We start from the raw sequence: 20,775 nt of genomic DNA, 5'->3' as shown, positions 1-20,775 counted from the left end.
TCCATAAATATAAAATTATTCCAAAATACAAAGCTTAGTTTAAAAGCCTAGGAATTATTCATGTTTATCTCTTTTTCTTAAACCTCACAGCTAAACATCAGTTCTCCCATCAGTTCTACCTTTAAGATTTATCCTGAATCTGACCACTTCTCACCAAGTCCACATCTCCCATTTCCAACACCTGACAATAACCTGGTCTCTGCCTTCTCTTCATTACCCATCCACACAAGTGTCAAGCTCTTTGCTGACATTTTACGTTTGCTCTTTGTTCCTTCTAGAAGCCTCCTCCCACTCCAGATATTACATGGCCCACTTCGTCACTTCATTAAACCTCTATCAAAATAGCATCTCCTTAGAGAAACTTTTTATGACCATCTTATTTAAAATAGCCACTCCTACTTCTATACCCCAAACTTGCCTTATTTTTCTTCACCATACACTTGTGTCATCATATTCTTCACTTATTAGTTTTCTTGACTAATAATACAAATAAACATCATTAAAGCAAGGACTCTATCTTTTTGAATAAATAAATTAACCCCTATTGCTCAGGACTTCTGGGGAAAAGTATAATCATATCCAAAGCTGGTAGAGTATGAGTTTTGCTGCCTTTCTTGAAAAAGCAATATGCCAGTATGCTAATATCTATTACATCAGATATTCCTACTATTAGGGATCTATCCCCAAAAAAGTAAAACACCAGGGGTGGCTGGGTGGCTCAGTCAGTTGAATTTCACCTCAGGTCATGATCTCATTGTTCATGGGTTCAAGCCCCGCATTGGGCTCTCTCCTGTCAGCTCAGAGCCCACTTCAGATCCCCTGACCGTCTCTCTCTCACTCTCTCTTTCTGCCCCTACCCCCCATACACATGCTCTCTCTCTCCAAAATAAATTAACATTAAAAAAAGTAAAGTACCAGTACATAAGGCTTTTTTTTTTTTTTTTTTTAATGAAAAGGTATTGCAGCCTTGCTCATAGTAGCATAGAAACTGAGTTGAAACAAATGGACACTCATAGGGGGAATTTTGATGAAAATGTGATGTTTCCATAACTTGAAATATTTTGCAATCATTAAAAAGGATAAAATAGAGCTATGACAATTACGTTGGGGAATTTCCACAAGGTATTGCTCAATGAAAAAATCAAGATGAAGAAAAATGAATATAATATGATCCATCTTTGACAAAAGAAACTTCTATGAGAGTGTGTTTATCTATGATTATTTGATATTGAAAAAAATGAAAGGATATAAACAGGTCAACAAGAATTACGTATAGGAGCAAGAGATATAATGAAGAACACAGAGGAAGAAAAGAGAAAAACCAAGCAAAACAAAAAGAAAAGAAAAAAAAGAAAGAGGGAGAGTGGGAGGGAAAGAAGTGGGGGTAAGAAAGAGAGAGAGGGAAAGAGCTCAAAATAAGATTGTATTTCAATTAAATTACTCGTGGATTATCTTGAAATCAGGAAATATCATTAAAAATAATTTAACAATAATTGATAGAACAATGTATAAAATTGAATATGTACTATGTACACGAATATTTAGGGCAATATAAATTTTAATATAAAAAAGTGAGAATAACTTAAAAAAACAATTGGCAAGAGAATTCATGAATATACGGGGTAAACTTATGCTGTGAAATACTATGAAGAAAGAAAAAAAGAGAAAAAGAGGAAGAAGGAAGGAAGGAAAGGAAGGAAGAAGGAAGGAAGGAATTAAATTCTGTGAAATGATAATTATGACTTCACATAAAAATGCATGTGTGTTTACATTAAAGAGAATCATTCGGGAAATCAATTCTGAGGCATACAATGGATTTTGGATACGGGGCCCCCAATTTTTTCTAGCAGAAAATAACTTTTAAATATAAAATTGATTGCAGGTCTTCTTAATCTGGAGAGAATATAGGGAATTGCTGCTAGAATTGATCAGATTCCCAAGAAACGCATAAATTCTTACAGATGGTCCTGGGAACACAGCTAAACTGCAGTCTATGCTCGTCGGTGTACTTTCAGTGTACTGCAGAAAATAGAAATCAAACCAAAAAAAAAAAAAAAAAAAAAAAAAAAAAGAAAAGCAATATCCACAGACAGGAATAAAAGAGGAAGAACTTTACAGAAATTGTGCGTTCAACTTTCAGTTGTTGAGGCAGCCTGTGGTATCTACCTTGGTTGTTATGATATGGGCATTTTCCCTCATGGAAACCACACAGTTGCTGTCCCACAGGGTAGGAACACCCAAATAAAGTCTTGAATGGTTGCTGGGGCTGTCCTGACCACTTGCATTCTCTTAAAGAATAATGAGGAACAAATCAGAGACATTCTGTTATAAAAGAATATGTCCTTATCTTCTCTGCCACAGTAAGATGTAAGGAGCCTCACAAATATCCCCCTGTAGAAAATTCCTGGCACCTAGTATTTAGTAAATGTTTATGTAGTTTCTCCATATTTCAGATATATTGCATGTTGTGGTGGGTAGAAATGGGGTATATATAGTCATGGAATTAATTTGGTCACAAACTGGTCCACAAACTGGTCTGCTTATAACACTATATTGTTACACATCATGCCAATGTCAAATATAAAGGGTGAATAAAGGAGAGAGAGATTCATTCTGGATACTATACAAGGGAATTTTGTTACAGAAGTCTATCTGTTAATAGCTTTCATGATAGATGAGTGTATAATAAAGTGATTTTACCAGAAGGTGAATATGAATGAACCCTGAGTGAAGACTTTTTTTTTTAAATCTGAGTAGAGAAATGCAAATTCAATACAGGTCAAGGGAGAAACATTAGTGGAGTGATGATGTAATATAAAGTGCATGGGTTCTGGAGTACCAAAACAACAACAACAACAACAACAACAACAAAAACAAAAAACAGAATTTGCCATCTTAAAAATTTTTTTTAGTCTTTATTTATTTTTTTTTTTTTGAGACAGAGAGAGAGAGACAGAGTGCAAGCAGCGGAGGAACAGAGAGAGAGGGAGACACAGAGTCCAAAGCAGGCTCCAGGCTCTGACTTGTCAGCACAGAGCCCGACGTGGGGCTTGAACTCACGAACTGCGAGTTTGTGACCTGCGCGAAAGTCGGACGCTTAACTGACTGAGCCACCCAGGTGCCCCCAGAATTTGACATCTTGCAATGTTTTCATCATCTTACTTCTGTGACTTTGGGCAAGTTACTTAACATCAGTTTCTTTAACTGTTAAATGGACATATAATCTCTGATTTTATGTTTTTCAGTAAAGATAAGTCATTTAAAACAACGTGATTCAAGCAGATCTTTAATATATTATTAGTTCTCTTTATTAACCAGAAAAAGGGTAACCTAACATCATTTCTCAGTCTTGTTTTTACCTTATTTTTCCTTTCCCCTAATATTCTCATTTATTTTATATTTATTCATTATTTTTTAACAAAAAGGGGCAGAATTTTGATAGAGTATTTATAGATTTAAAAAGCAATTAACATGAATATTCCCACTGTTCACTATTTATTGTGTGGGGTTGTTTTAAAAAAATTAACTTAGGTTTTCATATTCATTAACTATGGTATCAAATGGCTATGATATGATAGCCATTATCATTGGTGGCCCAACATACTTTATTTTTTTGCCTTCTATTTTTTTCTGGTAACATATTCCACGTGAATAGGTAAATGAACAAGACCTAGTCAATCAAAGAACTTTATTCTTTGGCCACAGTGATTGAGTGAAAGGCATCTGACACAGGCTAGGGTTATTGGTCAGGGTCCAGCTCAGAAATAGAGGCAATGATAGGTGGCCCAATGGAAGGAATTTCATATGGTGAACTGGCTATAAAGATTTTCTAAGAGCTGAAATGCTAAACAAAACAGAGAAAAGAAAGGAACTCAGAATACAGTAATAGTAAGAAGCTGACACTCCTCAGCTGGAGGCACAAAGGAAGGATTGGTGTCACCAGAGCTCCAAACCTGGTGCTACCTCGTGGGAGCTAGGTACGTGGGAAGGCTGCTGCATGGAGTCTGGGACCACAGAAGCAGGGCCATTACAGCAAGGGTCAGAGCTATGGTGGAGATGCAGTAACCACTGCAAGTATGACCTGAAGCATCAATGAGCGGGTGGGAATCCTCTGGTTTATCCCTTCATCTTGCCCTCCATTGTCCCACCAGTGCCCCTTATTTGCTGAGTCCATCTGGCAATCAGTGGGCAAGGTATAATTTTCAGAGGAAGGGCAGACCAGATCTGAACACAAATGGGCACATAATTGACACATTAAGACAATCCTCACAAAGTCACAAGACATTACACCATCTAACTTGTTGGAGCCAGGGATGGAAGTGATTGCTCCTTGCCTTCAAGAATGTAGTGCCACAGGGGCACCTGGGTGGCTCAGTCGGTTGACTCTTGATTTTGGCTCAGGCGTGATCTCACAGTTCATGGTTTTGAGCCCCATGTTGGACTCTGTGTTGATAGCATGGAGCCTGTGTTGACAGTGTGGAACCTTTGTCCCTCTTCCACTAGTGCTCTCTCTCTCAAAACAAACGAACGAATGAATGAATGCATGAACGAACGAATGAATGAATAAATGAATAAACAAATAAATAAATTTGAAAAAAAAAGAATATAGTGCAGGCAGATATATTCCACAGATTAGGGAAACCCTTAACTCGAAATGCAGGAGGAGAAAATCAGGCCTTCTCCTTATGAGAAGAGAACCAAGTCATAGCGGGCGGGGAGAACACTGAGGTTGCCATTTGAGCCATAGATCCATTTTGCCTGATATGACCATGAACTAAGAGGTCTTTTTTTTTTTCGTTTAAACTAGATTATGTCGGGCTTTTTACCTTTGCAGTAGAAAGTCTTGACCAATATAACTGTGACCATTAACTGAATATTTTAAAGAGGCTTGAAGACAAAATGCCAAGTATTACCAGTAAAAAAAAAAAAAAAATTAAAAAAAAGAAATTAAAGATGGATAGAGTTATGTGTTACCAGTAAGAGAAATTAAATGAACGTGGTTATGTTGACAGGTCTTGGTTGACTACAATACTGAAGGTACTGAAGGAATTCTCTCTCCTTTTATCTTAAATAAAGAATTTAAATACAAAAAAAAAAAAAAAAAGGAATCTGAAAAGGTAATTTTCCCCAGTGTCCTATGACAGAGGAGCCAGTTGATTTCTTTGATTCATGCCTGGTAATCAGACTACAAAAGGAATGCAGATCAATGCCAGATGGAGGCTATCAAAACAAAAACTGGCCACAAAGAAACAAAAATGTATTTAAAGTTAATCTGCAGCTACAATATGTGAGATGCTGAACGAGCAGTTTCATTTTCTTTTATCCCAACTCAACAATTCAAAAAGAATTTTTTTAATAATGTAAGTGAATGATATATCCTTTAACCCATTGCAGAAAAGGTAAAGGAGGCCCAATCAACCACCATATCTATTTATTTGTGCTGAACACTATTGTTTCTAGCTTTTGCTGTACTTTATCTTTTTTATGTTTTTTTAAATCTTTTTTACTGCTCCTCAATTAAGTGGAAAATAGAAATTAATGGGTATTGCTTTATAGAACAGAAATCCTTGGAATCCTAAAGGTGGTTAGCAGTTTGTTTGTTTTGACTACCTAGAACAGAGAGTTAGATCTTACTTGCCAGTATTTTTGTTTGAAGAATATACTACAGCAACCACCACCCTCAAAATCTGTTTCCAATGATGCATCCTCTTCTAGATCAAAGTTTCTCAGATATCAGAATTAGTTTTTCTCCATTCTACATAATTTACACAATAAAAATATTTCTCAGCATGGTTTCATGTCTATTAGCCTGGACTACTCATCTATCAAGAATATTCCTTGGCAGAAACACGCTTTTACTCTGCCTGTACTCTGTAACACACCGTCAGTACAGTCTTCAACACACAATGTGCTCCATTAATTCTCATAGCAATAGAATCTTAATAGACTCTTGATATGTAGGAAGAGTTTATACCCCTTCACTCATGGAGGTACTAGGGACAGGAACATGAGAATTTTGGCATTTAACAAAACTAATTTTAGGGCCAATCAGCGTAGGTGATCAAACTTGACTGGAATCTCAACCTCTATCACTTCCAGTGGTATTTCATTTTATTCTCACCAGTATTAATGTAAATGAGGCCTGAAGAACCATTTGTCTTTAATGCAGAAAGTTCTTCAAAAAGTAAGGATTTTGAAACATAATATCTGTTGCATGACGTGAAATTAGAATGATTATTTTTATTTTCTTATGGCTTTTAGAACATATACGATAGTGTAGTGGTTAACAATGCTGGCTCTGGCATTTGAGCTGGTTTTAATTCCAGTGCCAGCATGCACAAGTTGTGTGAATTTAGGCATGTGGTTTATGCTGTCTTTTCTGTTTCCTCATCTATAACATTAGGAATAACACCACCAAGGTCACCCCCCTCACTCATAGGTTGTTTTGTGAGGATTAAACAAGATAATACTTTAAAGGCATTCAAAATTAAAATGAAAAATCAAACATGCAAGGGTTATTGGTAGTGGGTTTTTTTTTTTCTACCATTTGCTTCTTATTATCGTGTGTGTGTGTGTGTGTGTGTGTGTGTGTGTGTGATATTGAAGTCTATTTTGAACTATTTTATTTATTTTTTATACCCTTTGACTAACATCTCCCCATTTCCCCCCACCCTCTAACATCTGGTGACCACCAATGAGCTGTGTGTGTGTTGTGCTTTTCTTTTTTCTTTTTTTTAAGAGTTCACATATAAGTGAAATCATACAGTTTTTCTCTGACTTATTTCACTTAGCATAACCCTCAAGCTCCACCCATGCTACCAAAAATGGCAGGATTTTCCTTTCTTGCCTGGCTTATATTTCATTTTATATTTTGATAGATAAACAGAGATAAATAGATGGATATCTTACATTTCTTTATCCATTCATTCATCAATGAACACTTAGGTTGCTTCCATGTCATGGCTATTATAAATAATGCTTCCATGAACATGGTAGTGTAGATATCTCTTTAACAGAGTGATTTCATTTCCTTTGGATATTTACTCTGATGCAGGATTGCTGGGTCACGTGGTAGTTCTACTTCTGGTTTTTTGAGGATCTTCCATAATGTCTTTCATAGTGGCTGCACCAGTTTACATTTCCACCAACAGTGCACAAGTATTCCCTTTGCTCTACAACCTTACCAATATTTGTTATCTTTTGTCTTCTTTATGATAGCCATTCCAACAAGCGTGAGATGATGTCATTATTCCTTTAATTTGCATTTCCCCAATAATTAGTAATGTTAATTGCCTTTTCATGTATTTTTGGCCATCTATATATCTTCTTGGAAAAATTCTATCCAGGTCCTTGGTCTATTTTTTTGTTGGATTGTTTTGTTGTTGTTGTTATTGAGTTGCCTAAGTTCCTTATATATTTTGGATGTTAATCCCTTATCAGATATAAGGTTTGCAAATATTTCCTTCATTCCATAGGTGGCCCTAATTTTGTGGATTGTTTCATTTGCTGTGCACAACCTTTTTAGTTCGATGTAGTCCCAGTGGATTTTTGCCTTATTGCTTGTGCTTTTAATGTCACATCTGAAAACTTGTTGCCATGTTTGATGTCAAAGGGATTTCCCCTATGTTTTTTCCAGGAGTTTTATGGTTTCAGGTCCTTAATCCATTGAAGTCATTAATCTGTTTCAGGTTAATTTTTGTGAATGGTGAATGATAGGGGTCTGGTTTTATTCTTTTGTATGTGAATATTCAGTTTTCAAAACACCATCTACTGGTTTCATTTTTTTTTTTTTCAACGTTTTATTTATTTTTGGGATAGAGAGAGACAGAGCATGAACGGGGGAGGGGCAGAGAGAGAGGGAGACACAGAATCGGAAACAGGCTCCAGGCTCTGAGCCATCAGCCCAGAGCCTGACGCGGGGCTCGAACTCACGGACCGCGAGATCGTGACCTGGCTGAAGTCGGATGCTTAACCGACTGCGCCACCCAGGCGCCCCTACTGGTTTCATTGAACATTAAGAGAATGTAGTATTTTAATTGTAACTCTGCCAATATCTGTCTAGAGGCCTGTTGTCATTTTTGTCTTTTATGAAATTTTTGTCACCAAGAAAAGCAGGATTACAATTTTTTTTTCTTTCAGATAGGGCTGGTGTATTCTTGGTTATCAAAATACTCATAGTTTGGGGACTCTGAAATGGTAAATATTCATGTATGTAAAAAAAGCATGATACATAACTGCATGATCTTAATTACATTAATCTTAGTTGTGTAAATACACAAATGGGACCTAGAAGTAAAACTAAACTGTTTGTGATTATGGATGATTTTGTTCTTTGCTTCTTGTGATTTTCTTTTATGCACATTTTAATTTTTAAAAAATAAATTTTTTAAGACCTAAAACAAAACAAAACAAACAAAAAACACCATTTACTGAAGAGACTATCCTTTCTCCATTGAATATTTTGGCCCCTTTGAAGGTGAAATATTAGTTAACCATAATCATGAGTTTATTTTTGGGGTCTCTATTCTGTTTCATTGATCCATGTGTCTGTTTTTATGTAAGTACTAAACTGCTTTAATTACTATAGCTTTGTAATATAGTTTGAAATCAGAAAGAGTGTTGCCTTCAGCTTTGTTCATTCTCAATGAAACTTTTTTCCAATGAAAATGGATTTTAAATTAACCACGAACATTTCTAAGGGCCCTTTAATGCATACACATTGCTAAACTAAATTTGCTCCTCCTGTGAGATTAAATTGCTTTATGATGTAAGAGAGTCAAAGGCAATAATAATTTTATATTTGGAAAACTATTTTCCAGTTCATAGTATTAACAAGTCAAAGAAAAAATAGGATTGTTTTGATATGTAGTAATGAGGAATTTGATGTAACTTTATAGCGATTATTAATCAAAAACTCTTAGCAGCAGGATACCTCCTTCATGCAGGATAAAGAATATCCTATGGCCAAATTAAAGGTATAACCTTGAAAGCATTTTCATTAAAAAAAAATGTCTCTTTAGTACCAAAAATAATCTCTTACAGCATATATTAAAAAAGTCTCATTCTTTGTTAAAATTTTTTTATTTTTTCAACGTTTTTTATTTATTTTTGGGACAGAGAGAGACAGAGCATGAACGGGGAAGGGGCAGAGAGAGAGGGAGACACAGAATGGGAAGCAGGATCCAGGCTCTGAGCCATCAGCCCAGAGCCCGACGCGGGGCTCGAACTCACGGACCGCGAGATCGTGACCTGGCTGAAGTCGGACGCTTAACCGACTGCGCCACCCAGGCGTCCCAAAAAGTCTCATTCTTAATAGGCACAAAAATATTTTAAAAATTTAGGAACTCAGCAAGGAAAATGCATGGCAAGAAGAAAAGCACAAATTTTTACTGTGGGCAATGTGGTAAAGATGTTAATCTTCCTTGTGAATCAAATTAACCTACAAATTTAATGTAATTCCCATGACATAGCAGTGGTTTGTTTGGTAACTTGACAATATTGTTTTAAAATTCAAATAACAATCATGTGAAAATAGCTTATAGAGAGCCTTTAAAGAGTATGGTAGTGTATTGTGTTTCTGTTCCAGTTAAGGAAAATTGGGAACTCTTATGTGAGATAATAAAACTTACTACAGAGTCATAATATAACACTATTGTTGGTTTCAGAATAACCATTCAGATCATGAAACAGAAAGGAAATTACAGACACTGATCCTATGTCTATAAGAATTTGGTTCAAGATAAGAACAAAATTTCATATTAATAGAAAATACATTATTCAGTATATGATTTTAGGAAAACTGGAAAATTAAATATTTCACACAACATGCCAAAATAATTTTCAACTGGTCTAAAGATTTAAATATATAATAGAAATTTATGAAAATTTTATAAGAAATTATTTGTGTGTGCAATTACTCTTGGGTGCAGAGAAGTTCTAAGCATTTCCTAAAGGCCAAATGCATGACACATTTGACCACATAAACATATTTCCAAGGCAAACATTAACAGAGTTAAAAGACAAATGGCAAAATAGGAAAGACATTATTGCTCACTAAATAATCCTTAATGTTATAAAATGATGAAATAGAAATCACCACTATAAAAAACCCCAAATAGACCATTTATATACACACAAAAAGGTAAATATATGACTAGCTAGCTTCCTAGTATTCAGAGAAATTCAAGTTAAAACAGCAGTAGAATATCAGTTTTTACTTATCAAATTGGACAAGGCCTGTGTGTGTGTGTATACACACATTATCTATGAACACACACATACATACAATCACAGAATACCTAGTTAATTTGGCAAGATGTTGGGTCATAGGAACTCAATTACTTAAAGTGGGCAAATAAATTGGTAAATCTTTCTGGAGGGCAATTAAAATGAAACCCTTTGAATTATAATCTTTAGGGATTTATCCTAAGATTTATCTACAAGCAAGTCATGACAGCTGTTATTATATTAGTGAAAAATCTAGAAAGCTATTAGAATGAATGAACACAAGTCTTATTAGGCTAAAATATATGAAAATAAATTGAGAAAATATGTAGATAGTGTGAAGATTGAGAAATATATAAATAACAAAAATTACTCATTATTTTACTATCCAGAGAAAATGTGTCTTGTTTTTCTATATTTCTATAGAAAATATGTGCTTGCCTTTTTACCTCTAGATCTTATTATATACCTCATACATATGACTTTATAAATGAAAATTGAAAATGTAATATAATATTTTAAACTTCTTAATTAATGTGAATATATTTTTATGTCAATAGATACATTTGTTCAACTGTTTTTATTGGCCACATGGTAATCCACTGTATGGGTTTTCCATAGATTGTTTAACCAATTGTGTGGTATATAGATTCTGTGAAATTTTTTACCATAAAAAATTACTGCAAAAGTCATCCATAAAGCTAAAATATTTATACATTCAGCTTTTGAAAGTAATGAATAAATGTTAAATGTATTGATTCAAAATATCTCAATGTTCTAACCTTAGAATTTCTGACTTAACATAAAGGTTGGTAAAGCTATGCAGGGGGCTTAGAGAGTGATTTCACTGGCAATACTGTGTTAATGAATTTCATGAACATTTGGTATAAAAGCATTTTTTTCCTATAAGTATGCACCTGTTGAAGGTAACTTCAATTGTATCCAACAATCTTAATTTTTATATAGTTAATTAGCCCATTTAAGTCTATTCATGTCATGTTTAAGATGACAAATCATTTGATCAGTTAAGCATATTCTTTCTCAATATAAGTCATGAACATGCCAATCAAAAATAAATTTATTTAGGACCTAACATTATGAGAATGAAATAAAATAATTTGTTTAAAGCATCTATCACAATGCCTAGCAAATTATAAAATGTTCAATAATGCTTGTCATGATTATTACCGTTAAGCACTGTGGGGCAAATACAGGATGCAGCCCTTACAATCAAGGAGTTTAAAATAATTGCAATGATAAATTGCAACCATTTTCCATATTGTGGCTAAAAAGCTTGTGAATTCTTAAAAAAAAAAAAAGAAGAAGAAGAAAGGTATTCTGTTGAAAATAACAGTATTTATTTAAGCTGCATTTATCCTTTTTGGATTCATTCATTTTTAAATTGAAATGTAAAAAAGTAAAAAAAAAACTTTTATTTACTTCATACTGAGGAGAATTTTTAAGTATATGTGCTTCTTTATTAATGCCCATATATTACTTAAGTTTATGCCTTAGATCTTCTTTTGCAGCCTAACTTTATGCATATTTTAAAAAATCTAGGTCAAATGTATGGTATATATGTCTTATGTAGCCATGATCTTAGCATAGCATTTAATTTTAGTGTTGACTAATGACCATTATAATTGTCAGCATAATGTTAATTATTATGGAGGTAAAAAATTCTTTTTTTTATATTTATTTATTTTGAGAGAGACAGTGCACATGCAAGCAGGGAAGGGGCAAAGAGAGAGAGAATCCCAAGCAGGTTCTGCACCCTCAGCACAGAGGCTCATACAGGGCTTGAACTCACAAAAGGCAAGATCATGACCTGAGCAGAAATCAAGAGTCAGATGCTTAAATGATGAAGCCACCCAAGAACCTTAAAATGTGTGTGTATCTGAAAATGTATATAAATCTAAAATATGTACTACTCTCTCCAAGCTAAAATGAGGGTTGTCATAGAAACAGCAAACAGCAAAAAGTCTGATCAGACATAAGAAGATCATGGACAATATCTTTGAAGAAACTGTGAAATAGGACAGGCTATATTAGAAAAAGTAACTATGTTTAAAATTAATCATCATTATTTCTTCCAAACCAAGTTTCTCAGGGATAGCACTAAATACTGCAAACCCTGGAATTGTTAAGATTTAAATTATGTAGGTTTTTTTAAATGTAAAAGATGTAAGCATTAGAGCATATTAAAGATGAAATATATTAAGTATTCTTCAATATGAATATTTAAAAGTAATTTTATTAATATGATTTCGTACTAAATATGTACATTTTTTTATCTCACAACAGATCCGTTATCATCCAATCTTGGTATAAAAATATATAGTATTAAATGCATTTAGGGTCTTCACAATATCACAGTTAATGACACTCACTATTGCATTTCATTCAGAAACATCTAGTGCTTTCAGCACTCTGTCTAGCAATCTTCACTAGCTTTCATGACGCTTTGTAAACTGTTTTAATAAAGTTTGCTTTTTGGGGGTCTTTTTTGTCATGCTAATTAAGACCACTGCAGCTATCCATTAAGGATCTTAAAGTGATTTAATAGTTCATTATGTAAATCAAGTTTCATAACAGTTCATTCAAAGTCCTAGAATTGTAAATTACATAAATCAATCTTTATTACTATTCTATTAAAATATTTGTGAGATAAGATAAAAACAAATGCAAAAAACTGAGCATCCATTTCAGTTTTAATTCATTATACTTTCCTACCTGAAAATTAAGTATCATTTAAAAAATCTCTTTCTAGTTTTTATGTGCTGGCCTTTGAAAATGAAGTATTTATCTTTTGTTATATTTATTATGATTGTTCATTCTTCATTACGTGTAAAAACTATACTTTTAACCCTAATCCAACTGTCAAATGAATTCAGTAAACTTGAGACATTTAACTATTCTAGTTCATGCCAGATCACTGTAGCTGAACATATAAGACATATGCTACAACAATTCTGTGGCCCTAAAACATTCCCAGTTTACTCCCAAATTCCTCAGACAAAAAAAAAAAAAAAAAAAAAAAAAAAAAAGGAACATTTTCAGAGTACAACTATGTACTTTCCAGAGTGAAATGGTTAAATATCACAGCCAATTCAGAAATAGCACCAACTGTTTCCTTTTTTTTTTTTTTTTTTTTTTTTTAGCAGGACCAGATTTAATTCTTTTCTGCATTCACATGCACACAAATACACTTCCCTCGAGCTGTCAGAAAGCATCAGATTGCCTAATCTGCATGATGAATTTTAAAATCTTTTGAGAAACACAAGGACATTTGCTTCAGGCACTATGATTTCATCGTCACCATCATAAACAACAAGTATAAAGCCAGTCAACCTCTGGTATTCAAACCAAAGCCAAAAGATTATGGGACTTAGAAGTGGTTGGTAGGATTTTAATCACCTAAATTTCACTTGGATCCATTTTTTAAGTCATGACATTGTGCAACTGGGCAATCATCTATTTATTGTCTATGACTATTCCTACGTGACCCCAAAATAAGGATGTAGTTCTTATTAAAAGGTTTATAGGGGCGACTGGGTGGCGCAGTCAGTTGAGTGTCCGACTTCAGCCAGGTCACGATCTCGCGGTCCGTGAGTTCGAGCCCCGTGTCAGGCTCTGGGCTGATGGCTCGGAGCCCGGAGCCTGTTTCCGATTCTGTGTCTCCCTCTCTCTCTGCCCCTCCCCCGTTCATGCTCTGTCTCTCTCTGTCCCAAAAATAAATAAAAACGTTGAAAAAAAATTAAAAAAATAAATAAATAAAAGGTTTATAAAAAATGCAAATACTCTATGAAATATTTGTAAAGAAATTACATTATCAGATGAAAATATTCTGATCGTTAATGTGAAGACAGGGTCTCTAATATTTAATAGCAACTATAATTCTTGTACTTTTATGAAATACAGCTACAATATCAATTCCACCTATAGACATCCTGAGTAAATAACAGATGTGGGAAATCGGAAGAGTTTCTATGATATATTTTGGATCCCATGCTAATAGGACTTTATCACTTGAATAATGCGAGAAATAGTACCATTAATACCACTAGAACTACCCACATTGACTTTTTAATGGTAGCTAACTGAGAGTTAAAACCACAAACAATAAGTGTTGTTTTTCTAGATTCACTGTGATATTGATATAAAAAAAATTTATTTCAAATTCAGACCAATTGTGCTTTTAAGATTAAAGCCAAATTTAAGTTTCTCAGGGCTTAAAACAAACAAGCAAATATAAAAGCCAATTCTGTACCTAGGCAGCAAAATGGAATATAATTACTGCATTCAGTCAGAAGCTGTGACTAAGTGAGTCTAATCGAAACGCAAGGTAAGTGCATTTCTGAAGTCTTGAATTATTGAACAAGTAATGTAGGGTCCTGGAGTTCAAGGGATAGAAAGATATCATTATCTTTTTTTTTTTTTTTCCCCAGGGAGTCCAGGATGCCCATTCACCCCTCTGGCAAAAGTGGAATGTACAAAGGCTTTTACTTTTAAAGTAAATGAAACAACCCTGTATTTGTTAGCTGCTGTTAAAGATGCACACTGCATACCTCATCTCATCTTCTTTTCATTGTAACGTTTTCACATTATCACAAGCAGCATTATGTCACCAAGACGAACCAATTTCCTTCATGTAAATGTAAAACAACATGTTTGCTGTAAGATATTTCCATCAATGTCAGTGATGTACAAGGTAAGTCTCAACAGTCTGCCCTGTCACTTACTTACAGAAAGGGGAAGGGAAAGTGTTCATTCACAGTCAAATTGAATTCTCTGTCCACTATTTCTTTTGCTCATTGAATATATTCATAAACTCATCACTGGCACTATATTATTACATCCAGAAGATACTAACTTTCGCCACAACACTAACCGAAAAAAAAAGGAAAAAAAAAAAAGGCAAGAGGTGATGAAATGCTAAACACCTTTACCGAAAGGTAGGCTCATTCTATTTCTAAGAGGAGTTGGCACAAAAGGTACAGCCAATGTCTCTCTGTTGATTAGATGGGTCCCTCGATCTAGTCAGTGATGTAAAAGACCCATCGGAGAGCAGCACAGTCTAGTAGAAAGGTAGCCTCTGAGGATCTACCATAAAGTCCTATAGCAATAGCGACATTTGGATCCTTGTCTAGTTACTCTCGCTGGGCCTCAGTCTCCACGTATTTAAAATAAGAAACACATATGGGGCGCCTGGGTGGCGCAGTCGGTTAAGCGTCCGACTTCAGCCAGGTCACGATCTCGCGGTCCGGGAGTTCGAGCCCCGCGTCGGGCTCTGGGCTAATGGCTCAGAGCCTGGAGCCTGTTTCCGATTCTGTGTCTCCCTCTCTCTCTGCCCCTCCCCCGTTCATGCTCTGTCTCTCTCTGTCCCCAAAATAAAAATAAACGTTGAAAAAAAAAAAAAATAAGAAACACAGTCTAGATGTTCTCAAAGTCCTTACTAGTACTAACACTCTTTGAATTCAAATTGAGGGTTGACTCTACTATTGTTTTTGTCTTATACTGTTACATAGTGTTAAATTCTCTCAAAAAATTAAAATGGGTTTTCTTCCTCAATTTGCCCGGCTTTATGAAATAATTAGTAAAGTTTCATATTGATGATTAGAGTAAGAGCAGCTCACAATAATAGGAAATCATCCATAGGTAACATTTTCCAACCATTTTTCCTTACTCTCCTCCCCACTGTTTATCTCAAATCATGGTGCTGATCACACATTCAATTACAAGTTGTTCAATGATGCATATCACTTCCTTACAGAGTAGTATCAGCAAACGTTTCCCTCAAAACCCCTGAAAATTTACTAAGAAAAGGACATTAACAACAGTGCTGGAAGAAGGCTAATGAAACTCTGAATCTACTCTCTTTATCAGCCTGACTTCTCCTCTGTGCACACTGGACACCTCTTCCTCCACAGACTCTTGTGATGGTTATAAAACAGAAAAGTTGTGAACAGATGTCAAAATAGCTATCAAATAGTTTATTTGATCAAAATAAAACCACTCTCCATTCAAACTTTTACCCTTCAGGGTGTTCAGGTACTTATAACAAGTGTCTAGCCTATAATTTTTCAAACCCCTCTAAGCCACCAGAACATCACTTTCATCTGGAAAGCATCTTGAGCCACAATTGTGAGACCTGATGGTGTTTAAATGAACATTACAGGTACTTTGTGAACTCACAAGCTATAGAAATCGATGGGTATCTTGCATAGAGAGTCCTACAATTGATTTTTCCAGGAGAGAGTCAATTTGTAACTTTAGGAGAGACATAGACACCAGGGAGGTTGAAAGCATGCTGAAGGTTTAAAAAAAACAACACTGGCATGTGGAAATTGCTGCACTGGATGAGGTGGTATCTCAAAGAAATAGAGTCTAGATTGATGATGTTTTTTAGGAGTGGCTAAAGGGAAAAAGTTGAAACATTCTAGGCAGCTCCTGTGGCATTCCGGGCTTAGAGAAGGAGAGCTCTCCAAGGTACACAGGCAAGGTGCTTAATAGGGTCCCTGAGGGTCTTGAAATTAAATATATACTAAGGATAAAGATATCCAGTAGATGCATTCTCTCTGGCTTTTAAAGTTGTCTGAAATTACGAAAAAAATTATGTATTTCATACTTGAAATTTGCCAAAAGAATAGATCCCAAGTGTTCTCACCACCACCACCAACAAAAAATGTAACTATGTAAGGTGACAGAATGTTAATTAGCTTGATTGTGGTCATCATTTCATAATGCATACATATATCATGACATCATGTTGTAAACTTTAAATAGGTGCAATGTTTATTGTCAAAAAAAGACAATTATTGCAAAAAAGAGAGAGAATTATCTAAATTGAATCCATTCATTCAATAAAGGAGTCTAAGTATCATTCAATGCTCAGCACTTTTCTAGGCACTGTGGGTGACAGCAAGGAGGTGTGCCATCCACAAGGGCTACAGTCGCTCAGAGGAAGGGGGGAAAGGCTTTAGATAAATCACAAACAAACCGATCCACCCAAAACCCACTGATTGACAATAACCTTTCCATGTAACTAAAGAATCTCATTCTCAAAACAACTATGATGTTATCCCTTCTTCTAAGTGTTTCTTTACCTCCTCCTTACTTTTTCTACTTCCCACAAGTTCATAATAGTGGTACTTTAGTCAAGAAATAAATAATACAAAGACTAAACAATCTTATAAAATTATACCTACTTTTATTCTAAATGCTTCTAACAATGATGAGAGAGAATTCATAAATATCAAACAAACCTTTGAATTCTTGGGAGTAGAGGAAAGAGGGTAAAAATGGAATTTCAGGGGTCATAGAGCCACACTGCAAGATCATCACTGTGAATATTAAAAGGTTGTTTTGATAAGTTAAAAATCCCCAAACCCACACGCCTCAGAAAAATAATACTAAAAAAGCTATTATGGAAAAAAACCCTTCTCTTTTGTACTGGATAATTTTTAGCTTTACGTATGGAATGGTGCTTTAAAAGGAAGTTTATACCCATCATCCTATGGGACTTTATTTGACCTTGTTTAGTTTTGCTTTGTATGATTAACTTCTAAAACTAATTTAGAGATACCTCTTTCCCTAATGACTGGGATTGAAGGCACACAGAGATGTTGGAAAGATTCACCTAATCCAAAATCAATCAATGTGTACCAGTTATAGGGAAGGCAGTTTGAAATGGCTAGAATTTTAAGTTAGAACATACTACATACCATACCAAATGATGCTGTTCACATTAACTGCTTAAGAAAGGTATACGCGTGCGGAAAGCTGCACTTACTGTAGTGCATGAATCTGGCCTCAAGTTTGAGGTTTACTAGTATTCCAAGAACAATAGAAGCTGATGGCTTTCAGGGCTTTGATTTCAGAGCAGCATTCTTTTAAAAACAAACATTGTTTTCTCACGTAGGAAATACATGTGGTGTACTCAATACTGCTGATTCCACAACTCATTGACCAGTATTATTAGAATTTCAAAAGAGCTCAACTGATCAGATTTTGAAATGGATTTGAGACGGATTTCCGAAAGCTGAAGGTGCATACGAGATCATTTTCAATTGCTTACCTTCAATCGGACGCGTTTCTGCCTCTCATACCTACTCCATAGAGATGAACAGAAGGATACCATTGAGATTTAATTAAACAAAATGATATCACATTTTACAAATAAGTCTGACATGATGAAAAACTTGGAGCAGATAAAAGGCAGTGGATAAAGATAGAAACTCCAGGAATCGACCATACAACACACTTTAGAGTACAGCCTGAAATATGGCTTCGGATACTCACCAGTGAAAAGATTACAAGTGGACAGATTGACACTATCAACACTGTCAGCACCGTCACAGCTAAAAACTTCATCATCTGATTCCTGCACAGAGCAGCAGGGTGAAGAGCCGTCAATTTCTTCCAACTTCCCCTTTAAAATTCCACTCATAGCTGCAGCGCTGTCACATGTACCTGTAACAGGAACGGGAACAACAGAGCGTTGAAACATTTGACCACTGCATGGTCCAAGTCTCCAAATCGGTTTTTGAGGCTGCAATTTTTTGACCCACATCGACCACATCATCATATCCGTGCAGAAATTATTCTTTCCGTAACGTTTGAAAGCACTGGAAACAATTCTACCCTGATGCATTGTTATTTGCATTCTCTCTTTTGACTAAGGTATTTTATATGAAAAAATCAAATTTAAGAATGTGGAATCAGAGTACTACAAAGGAAATATGGTTCAGTGTTTTGAAACGTCAAAACAGGAGTCAATTACACTTATTTGATTTGTTCTAGTAAATCGTGTACTGTCATTGACAGAGCCAGAGTTCAGAACAAAACAGATCACTCACTTGCATGCTGTCATACCCAGAGCATACTGATTAGGGCATGTCTATCTTGCTTGGGATTTCTTTTTTTCTCAGGTACAAAGGCATCTACTTTCCTGGGGCTCTTTGTCCGTCAAAAATCAAATTGGTTGCTAGGAATGACTATACCTGCAGAATTCAGATGCCTTATCATGTTTCCAGTCAATTCAGCATAGCTACAGGGAATATTTGAGTCCTATGCCAACGAAGCTGGCTGAATAGATCGTATGCAGGGTAAACCACAGTCTCTAAATCTTTTACTGGATAAAATATTAATTTGAGTCTCCTTACTCTCTGTATCAAGATGGCCAGTGAAAGACAGTCAGAGGTAGCCGGGTGCATTTAAAAATTTTGTTACTGCCAATTTAGACAAGTCAGTAAACCTCTGAGAATAATAATTTCTTCATAGTTACAGAGTAAGTGTTAAGATGATCAGCGGCTGCAAACACAAATCCCGCCAGTGGCAGGGAACCTCGGTGAGTAAAGAGGGTCAGATGTAATAAAATCATGAAGTCACCTCAGTCCTCTTTTTTGTCTACTGTTGTTTGTAACAAAGGTATCAAGAAATGCTCCTCTACCCTACTGAGACAGGGAAACTAAGAGAATCCATGAAAAACTACTTTTTTTGTTGTTGTTCCTTTTCCTGCTTTTATTCTTGCTAAGACTTCTATCTACACCTTATACATGCCTTATAGAACAGATAATGTATGTCCTACTTACAAAGGTCAAGGAGTTAATAATTTCTTTGGAGTCTTCCAGCATGATAGATAACATCTAAGGAGTGACTGGGCAGGGCTGTCCAAGACCACTGACTCACTAAGACACGTGGCTCCGGGGCATAAGTCACTCATGGAGGATATCTCACTAGTTTTTGTTCCCGATGCCTGAGAAGACATGTGTACCCGACTACAATCCTCAGTAAAGACCCCAGACCGCAAGCAAAGATGAGACTCACTCTCCTTTCCAAGTCTCCTGGATGCTCTGTCCATATCTACACTCTCTTTACATCTTCAAGAAACTCTGATCTCTCTTCCTCTTGGCTCACATTGGATTTCTATCTTGTGCAAAGCCAAGGGCCCTCTTGGCTCGTTCTGAGGGGCCCCTCTGGATTTTCAGACCTGGCTAGTTTGCATCACTACGATAGCATAGGCACCCTAATAAATGGTCTCACAGCCAAGGAGAGAGAGCCAGTAGTGAGTAGTATAAACTGTGGTGAAGTAGAGATGCACATGCAGGCCAAAGGGGGCAGCTGCTACTCAGGTCGATGTCATTTCCTCACGCTTTCCCAGTTTCAGCTGCTCTAAAACCTGGCCAACACCCCCATTTGCATTCAGAAGCAGTCCTTCGCACCATTAGGTTTTACGTTCCCCATCCCCCTTTCCCTTATTAATCTTGTTTATAAAATTAAAGGAGCAATTTTTAGATTACATTGTAATTTAGAGCCCAACTTGGACTTTGGCTCTACAATAAGGACAAAGGATGGTTGGATATGTGACTCCAAAGGGTTAACAGACAAAGAAATCAAAACCTTTCTTTTCCAATCACCCAGCACAATACCTGAAATGCCTTTGCTAGAAAATATCAGCTGGAGGAACAAACTGATTTTATAAGACGCTGCACAATATATGCTACCAAGGAAAGGTAATATGTTAAGCCATTATACCTCAGGATGGCACTC

The 20,775-nt window shown here is 35.6% G+C and overlaps 1 protein-coding gene across 1 annotated transcript in view; it reads right to left on the bottom strand.

Annotated features, from left to right (window-relative positions):
* Positions 1-20,775, bottom strand: part of CSRNP3 (cysteine and serine rich nuclear protein 3) — a 212,944-nt gene that overhangs the window by 176,570 nt on the left and 15,599 nt on the right. Inside the window, exon 2 of the mRNA XM_086718798.1 lies at positions 18,526-18,696. The gene's annotated coding sequence lies outside the window, so the exon portion shown is untranslated. The remainder of the gene's footprint in view (positions 1-18,525; positions 18,697-20,775) is intronic.

This window comes from Puma concolor, chromosome C1 (assembly GCF_028749965.1).
Source record: "Puma concolor isolate L17-30 chromosome C1, mPumCon1.1.hap2, whole genome shotgun sequence".
In the NCBI taxonomy this organism is placed as follows: domain Eukaryota; kingdom Metazoa; phylum Chordata; class Mammalia; order Carnivora; family Felidae; genus Puma; species Puma concolor.
This window is presented reverse-complemented; position numbering and strand designations above follow the sequence as displayed.